Here is an 8,395-nt window from a genome sequence, read left to right as displayed (position 1 = left end):
CGAGAACTATGTAGACATGACCCGAGAGACTCCTCGGTCAATATCCAATAGCGGGACCTGGATGCCCATATTGGATCCTACATATTCTACGAAGATCTTATCGTTTGAACCTCAGTGCCAAGGATTCATATAATCCCGTATGTCATTCCCTTTGTCCTTCGGTATGTTACTTGCCCGAGATTCGATCGTCGGTATCCGTATACCTATTTCAATCTCGTTTACCGGCAAGTCTCTTTACTCGTTCCGTAATACAAGATCCCGCAACTTACACTAAGTTACATTGCTTGCAAGGCTTGTGTGTGATGTTGTAGTACCGAGTGGGCCCCGAGATACCTCTCCGTCACACGGAGTGACAAATCCCAGTCTCGATCCATACTAACTCAACTAACACCTTCGGAGATGCCTGTAGAGCATCTTTATAGTCACCCAGTTACGTTGCGACGTTTGATACACACAAAGCATTCCTCCGGTGTCAGTGAGTTATATGATCTCATGGTCATAGGAATAAATACTTGACACGCAGAAAACAGTAGCAACAAAATGACACGATCAACATGCTACGTCTATTAGTTTGGGTCTAGTCCATGACGTGATTCTCCTAATGACGTGATCCAGTTATCAAGCAACAACACCTTGTTCATAATTAGAAGACACTGACTATCTTTGATCAACTGGCTAGCCAACTAGAGGCTTGCTAGGGACGGTGTTTTGTCTATGTATCCACACATGTAAATGAGTCTTCATTCAATACAATTATAGCATGGATAATAAACGATTATCTTGATACAGGAATTATAATAGTAACTATATTTATTATTGCCTCTAGGGCATAATTCCAACACCACGAGCATGGTTTTTCGAACGATTTAACCCTGCAGGGGTGCTCAAACTAGTCCATCACAAACTACCACAAGCTTCCCTGGAGAGAAAACCTCAACCCCGAGATAGCCCGAGGTATCCTCGATATCGTAGTGCATAAGACCTACAATAAGAGTAAAACAAATCCAACAACACCGCCCGACATGCCATATCCCAATAGGAGCTACGCGTATCTTTTTCTCAGGGCACTATCGGATGAGCTACGCATACGATGGCCTGATAGAAATCTCCCGAGTTGCCCCGGGATGGCCCTGCACAGTGCTCTATTTAGGACCAACACCATCAGCACTGGCCCTTCCTGTATTAGGTTGGATAACGAACCTCTGGTATAGCTAACTCCCTATGCGTCAAATTAATTATCAGTATTATTATGTTGGGAAAATATAGTACCAATGTTGGGCCTTGCCGGAAGAGTTTTATCCCAAAAGGGAAATCAAGGGGGTCCCTAGAACAACCCAAGCATGTTAGGAGCGCTCAGTATGGAACATAACACCGATACACAAGTAACTAGGGCGACAAAGGTGGAACAAAACACCGGGCTAGAAGGCCAAGCCTTCCACCTTTTACAAGGTATATATGTGCATTAAATTAAATAGCAATAATATGGTGATATATCAATAAATCCATGTTTCACGTGGAAAGCAACTACACCTGCAACTAGTAATGCTATAAGAAGGGCTGAGCAAGTGGTAACATAGCCAAACAAGGGTTTGCTGGGATGTGGAGGGGGTTAGAGGCTTTTCATGGCAATGTTGGGAGGCTTGACATAGCAGGTGGTAGGCAGCGAGACATAGGGAAAGAAACAAAATAACTAGCATGGAAATGATAGTAGTGGTATCTAGGGAAATGACCATCTTGCTTGTGATCCCGTTTGGAAGAGGAACGAATCCGTGAAGTAGACGAACCAACGTAGTCGAACGAATCCTCACACTCCGAAGCGGTTTGGAACTCTATCGAGAAGAAAAAATTCGGAAACAACAATCAACACACGTTAAACACTACAACATATGTATGACATGATGCACAAACACATATGATGCACGATCGGTTTAATTATGCAAGGCATGGCAAATCACATCAATAAACTCCTACACATTAAGTGAAGCTCAATATGCAACGAGTGGCATATTGACGAAGCTCCACAATTGAATTACTTAGTTCACTCCCATTTAGGTACATGACAATATTCAATATTTTTAAACATCACAAGAGGTGAAGCATAATTAAACTACACTACCTAGACATTTTAAATGGAGTCGGAAACAACATATAACACTTCCGAAATCACCCCATATATTAATTTCGAAATTGGTCCAGATCTGAACTAAACACATTTTATATTTATTGAACAGCAAAATAAAGTGGACCATGTAATTCTACACGTCATTCTGGTCGACTTACATGTATATATCATCTAAAGCGGAGTTACGCTCTAAAAGAGATGACTAACACAAGATAATATAACATGGACGCAAAATGTATGCAAATGACAACCACAAGCATGTTAAAACATGGATGAACAAGATATTATGGAACTATATGAAATTCTAGGCAAGTTTAAATGAGGTCGAAATAACGAATAACAATTCTGGAAAGTCCCCATATGCAAATTAAGAATTCGGTAATGTTCTACCTATAACACAATTTAAGAGATGTTAAACAGAAAAATAAATGTCACCATGTTATTCTACACATTTTTCTAGTCAAGTTACATATGTGGGTCATTTTAATCAAAGCTACGGTTAATTAATTATGAGGCAAACCATTTTTCACATGGCATTATGCACATTAAATGAAAACAACAAGTTAAACATTTTAATCAAGGTTGAAAGTTGGATATTGTGAAACTATACAAAATTCTAAGCATTTTTCATGTATAATATTTTTGAATCCAATGCACGGTTATTTTGCTATGAATTAGATCATTTTAATATGGCATCAAGAAAAACAATACAAATGTCAGGTTAAACATCTTTAAACATGCATGAAAGTCTGATATTATTAATATACACAAAATTTTGAACATTTTACATATCTAAATTATTTTAGTCCGATGCACAGTTAAAGAGTTATTAGCATTTTAAAATGATGCATCTTTTTGAAGTTCAAATATGTCGTAGATAATTAGCAAAATTGCAGATAAAAAAACAATCGCGGGCAGAAAACTAGTCGTGATGCATAGCTAAAACATGCATGGGCGAAGAATAGGCACTCGGGGTCAGCTCATCTAGTGGGCTCGGCCCAGGTCGGTGTGGCGGGGGAGGTCGATGCGATGCGGGCTTGGGCGAGCTGGAGAGGAGGCAACGTGGGCCTCGACTGGAGCTGGGCCTTGGTCAATGCAGGAGGCGACCCACGCACGGGCACACGAGCAGGCAGTCGGATCGAGCGGCTCCCTTGCTCGACCCTGAGCATGGTTGCAGCGGCGCGGCAGAGCACGACATGTGGACGATGGCGGGGAGGCAAGACATCCGGCAGTTGGGGCACCGATGGCAAGAGGGTCCACCGGATCCCACTGGATCCGGGCCGACGTCAAGGTCCACGCGGCAGGGAGTGGCGGCTTCACCGGTGGCGGTTGAGGCATGGGAAACCAGCGGCGACGGTGAGCTTTTGTAAGCGACAGGGCGGCTCCGACGAGGGACGACGAGGTCCGGCGATAGCGCTTCGGCCGGCGGCGTCGGGGCTCCAGTGACTGCGGGGCAGCTCATGCGGGAACGGGGCACTCGGGACCTCTCGATCTAGATTAGGTGTGGATGAGGCGGCGACTTTGGCACGATTCGGGCCCGGGGCGTGCCGGCCATGGGCTAGCGCGGGCCACGGCGGCTGGGGGCTGCGGGGGTGATACGTCTCCGTCGTATCAACTTTTTCGAACTCTTTTGCCCTTGTTTTGGACTCTAATTTGCATGATTTGAATGGAACTTACCCGGACTGACGCTGTTTTGAGCACAATTCCCATGGTGTTGTTTTTGTGCAGAAATAAAAGTTCTCGGAATGTCCTGAAAATTTACGGAGATTTTTTCTGGAATAAAAGAAAAATACCTGCACAAAGATCCACCGGAGGAGGTGGACCAGTGGGCCACAAGCCCACAGGCCGCAGCCACCCCCTGGCTGCGCCGTGAGGGCTTGTGGGGCCCACGTGGCTCCACCGCCCCCAAACTCAGCTCTATATCTTCCGTCTCGCCCGAAAAAAAATCAGAGAGAAGGTTTCATCGCGTTTTGCGATACGGAGGCGCCGCCACATCCTGTTCTTCATTTGGAGGGCAGATCTGGAGTCCGTTTCGGGCTCCGGAGAGGGGAAATTGTTGCCATCGTCATCATCAACCTTTCTCCATCGACAATTCCATGATGCTCTTCATCGTTCGTGAGTAATCTCATCGTAGGCTTGCTGGACGGTGATGAGTTGGATTAGTTCTATCATGTAATCGAGTTAGTTCTTGGCAGGGATTGATCCCTAGTATCCACTATGTTCTAGATTGATGTTGCTACTACTTGGCTATGCTTAATGCTTGTCACTAGGGCCCGAGTGCCATGATTTCAGATCTGAACCTATTATGTTGTCGCCAATATATGTGTGTTTTAGATCCTATCTTGCAAGTTGTAGTCACCTACTATGTGTTATGACCCGGCAACCCCGGAATGACAATAGCCGGAACCACTCCCGGAGATGACCATAGTATGAGGAGTTCATGTATTCACCACGTGTTAATGCGTTGGTCCGGTTCTTTATTAAAAGGAGAACCTTAATATCCCGTAGTTTCCATTAGGACCCCGCTGCCACGGGAGGGATGGACAATAGATGTCATGCAAGTTCTTTTCCCTAAGCACGTATGACTACATACGGAATACATGCCTACATTAGATTGACGAACGGGAGCTAGTTACTTATCTCTCCGTGTTATAGCTGTTACATGATGAATCACATCCGTCATACTCATCCATCACCGATCCACTGCCTATGAGTCTTTTACTACTGGTCCTTGCTACGTTAGTTTGCCTAGGCTTGTCCCTTGCTATAAAAGGGATTGGGCCACTTTGCTGTTGCTACTGTTGCTACTGCTGTCACTACTGCTGTCACTACTGCTGTTACTTTGCTGCTACTTGTTGCAAGACTTTTCTGGAGCCGTTGCTAGGGAAGAATAGTTCCCCGTCCACGTGCTCTTTACTGGCGCCATTGATACAACAATTAGGAATAGTCTGCCATCAACAGATCGTTTCTGGCACCGTTGCTATCATACTACTTCGCTACTGATACTTTGCTTGCAGACACTAATCTTTCAGGTGTGGTTGAATCTGACAAACTCAGCTGCTAATACTTGAGAATATTCTTTCGCTTCTCCTTTGGTGAACCAACAAATTTGGGTTGAATACTCTACCCTCGAAAACTGTTGCGATCCCCTATACTTGAGGGTTATCAAGACCTTTTTCTGGCGCCGTTGCCGGGGAAGGCACAACTATATTCTCTGAGTCACTTGGGATTTACGTCTGCTGATCACTATGAGGAATCCGAAAGAACCAAGAAGTAAAGTCTTGCCTGCCACTACGAGGACATGTAAGGAACTACCATCTAGCTCTGCACTTGATTCACCTTCAGTTATGAGTAAGTTTGCGACATCACCTCCTGCTAGAAATCTTGATATGCCGCGTGTGCTTTATGATGCTACTTCTGCTGCCTATGATGCTTATGATGATTCTATGCTTGATACTATGCCTGATGATGCTATGCTTGATACTATGCCTGATGATGCTATGCTTGATACTGCTTTGCCACTAGGTGCATTCCTTGATGCACAAATTGCTAGAGTTGCTGCTAGATGTGATGATACTTCTGAAACTGCTGATACTATTGAAGTAGAACCTGCTATTTTGCCTGCTAGAATTAGCTCTCCTATGCCTGAATTGCCTGATATGCCTGATACGCGTTATGTTATGGAGGGAGAGATAGTTGAAGACTTTCTTGCGTGTAAGGATAGCTATGATGTTGAGAATTTACTGCGCAAGTGGAAAGAAAAATCTCTGAACGGTAGGATGAAATACGACCCGAAGTTTGCCACTTCGCCTATCTTTATGACCGATAAGGATTATGAATTCTTTGTCGACCCTGAGTTAATCACTCTGGTCGAATCTGATCCTTTTCACGGTTATGAGTCTGAAATGGTTGTAGCCCATCTTACCAAACTGCACGATATAGCCACCCTATTCACTAGTGAGGAAAAGATCCGCCACTACTATATCCTCAAGCTGTTTCCTTTCTCGCTAAAGGATGATGCTAAGACCTGGCTCACTTCTCTTGCTCCTGGTTGTGTGCGTAGCCCCCAGGATATGGTCTACTACTTCTCTGAAAAATATTTCCCTGCTCATAAGAAGCAAGCTGCCTTGCAGGAAATATACAACTTTGCTCAAGCTGAAGAAGAGAGTCTCCCACAAGCTTGGGGGAGGCTCATCCAGCTACGGAATGCTTCGCCTTATCACCCTCTTGAGAAGAACGAAATACTTGATATCTTATATAATGGACTTGCCGATGCTTCCAAAGACCACCTAGGTGGTTGTGATGGTTGTGTTTTTAGGGAACGAACCATAGAACAAGCCGAGATTCTGTTGAATAACATCTTGTGCAATGAGAATGCTTGGACTATTCCCGAACCACCTCCTATGCCAACTCCGAAGAAAAGAGGCATTCTATTCCTTAGTCCTGAAGATATGCAAGAAGCCAAGAAATCTATGCGAGAGAAAGGCATTAAATCTGAAGATGTCAAAAATCTACCACCTATCGAAGAGATCCATGGTCTCGATAACCCGATACAGGTAGTAGAAGTAAATTCTATGTGTAGGTTTGATGAGAGTGATATTCCTTTTGATAAACCTGCTAGCTTCTGCATGAATGAATTTGATAACTTTGTTGCCAAACAACAAAGTTTCAATGATTATGTTAGCAGACAATTGGAACAGAATGCTCGTATGCTTAGTCATTTAAGTGCTTGCGTGGACAGAAATGTCAATGATCTTAAGCTTCTGAGTAAACATGCCTCTATGGTTACTACTCAAGTAGAACAAGTACATAAAGCTCAGAATGACTTGCTCAATGAGTTGAATGACACTTCTGTCAGAGTCGTCACTAGAGGCGGTAGAATGACCCAGGAACCTTTGTATCCTGAGGGTCATCCGAAGAGAATTGAACAAGATTCTCAAGGAGTTAGCACTGATGCACCTAGTCATCCTAGAAAGAACAAGAAAGATGATAGGAACTTGCACGCTAGCAACCCTGTTGCTGCTACACCTGAGAGTCCAAACGATGCCTCTGTCTCAGATGCTGAAACACAATCTGGTGATGAACATGAGCCTAATGATAATATCAATAGTGATGTTCATGAAGATGCTCAACCTAGCAATGTTAAGGATGTGGAGATTGAACCTGATCTTGATAACCCAGAGCCTAAGACTAAGAGATATGATAAGAATGACTTTGCTGCTAGGAAGCATGGTAAAGAAAGGGAGCCATGGGTTCAGAAACCTATGCCCTTTCCTCCCAAACCATCCAAGAAAAAGGATGATGAAGATTTTGAGCGATTTGTTGAGATGATCAGACCTGTATTTCTGCAAATGCGTTTGACAGATATGCTCAAAATGTCTCCGTATGCTAAGTACATGAAAGATATTGTGACTAATAAGAGGAGGATACCTCATCTTGAGATCTCCGCCATGCTTGCTAACTATACCTTCAAGGGTGGAACTCCGAAGAAAATAGGTGATCCCGGTGTGCCCACTATACCTTGCTCCATTAAAGGCAACTACGTTAGAACTGCGTTATGCGACCTTGGAGCCGGTGTTAGTGTTATGCCTCTCTCTCTTTATCGTAGACTTGAACTGGATAAGTTGACACCCACTGAAATCTCTCTGCAAATGGCCGACAAATCAATTGCTTTCCCTATCGGCATTTGCGAGGATGTGCCTGTTGTGGTTGCTAACACCACTATCTTAACAGACTTTGTTATCTTGGATATTCCCGAGGACGATGCCATGGCTGTCATCCTCGGAAGACCCTTTTTAAACACCGCAGGGGCTGTTATAGATTGCAACAAAGGCAATGTCACTTTCCATGTAAACGGTAATGAGCATACGCTGCACTTTCCGAAGAAACAATATCGAGTACATTGCATCAATGCTATCGAAAAAACTTCATCGATTCTTATTGGGAGCTTTGAATGCCCTATTCCTCGTGTCAAGATGAAGTATGATTTGCTTGTTGGGGAAATACACATCCCCATTGAGGTGACCTAGTGACTAATCGAAAATTCTCCGTTCTCTTTTGCGATTCGAAAAGGTTTGTCGAGGAGACTTGATTAACCTCATTGACGGATTTTCTTCCGATGACCATGAGATGGATGAATCAAGGAGTCACAAACCTCTATTCCAAGCTTTCACCCTTAGGTTGCATAGAAGAAAAATGATAGATTTAGTTTAGTTTTCCCTGTTTTCTGTCTTAGCATCCGGTAGAAAAGTACCCCGAAAATAAAAGTTCTCC

Source organism: Hordeum vulgare, chromosome 6H, assembly GCF_904849725.1.
Source record: "Hordeum vulgare subsp. vulgare chromosome 6H, MorexV3_pseudomolecules_assembly, whole genome shotgun sequence".
NCBI classification, from domain to species: domain Eukaryota; kingdom Viridiplantae; phylum Streptophyta; class Magnoliopsida; order Poales; family Poaceae; genus Hordeum; species Hordeum vulgare.
The sequence above is the reverse complement of the archived record's forward strand: the minus strand, read 5'-3'. Positions refer to the sequence as shown.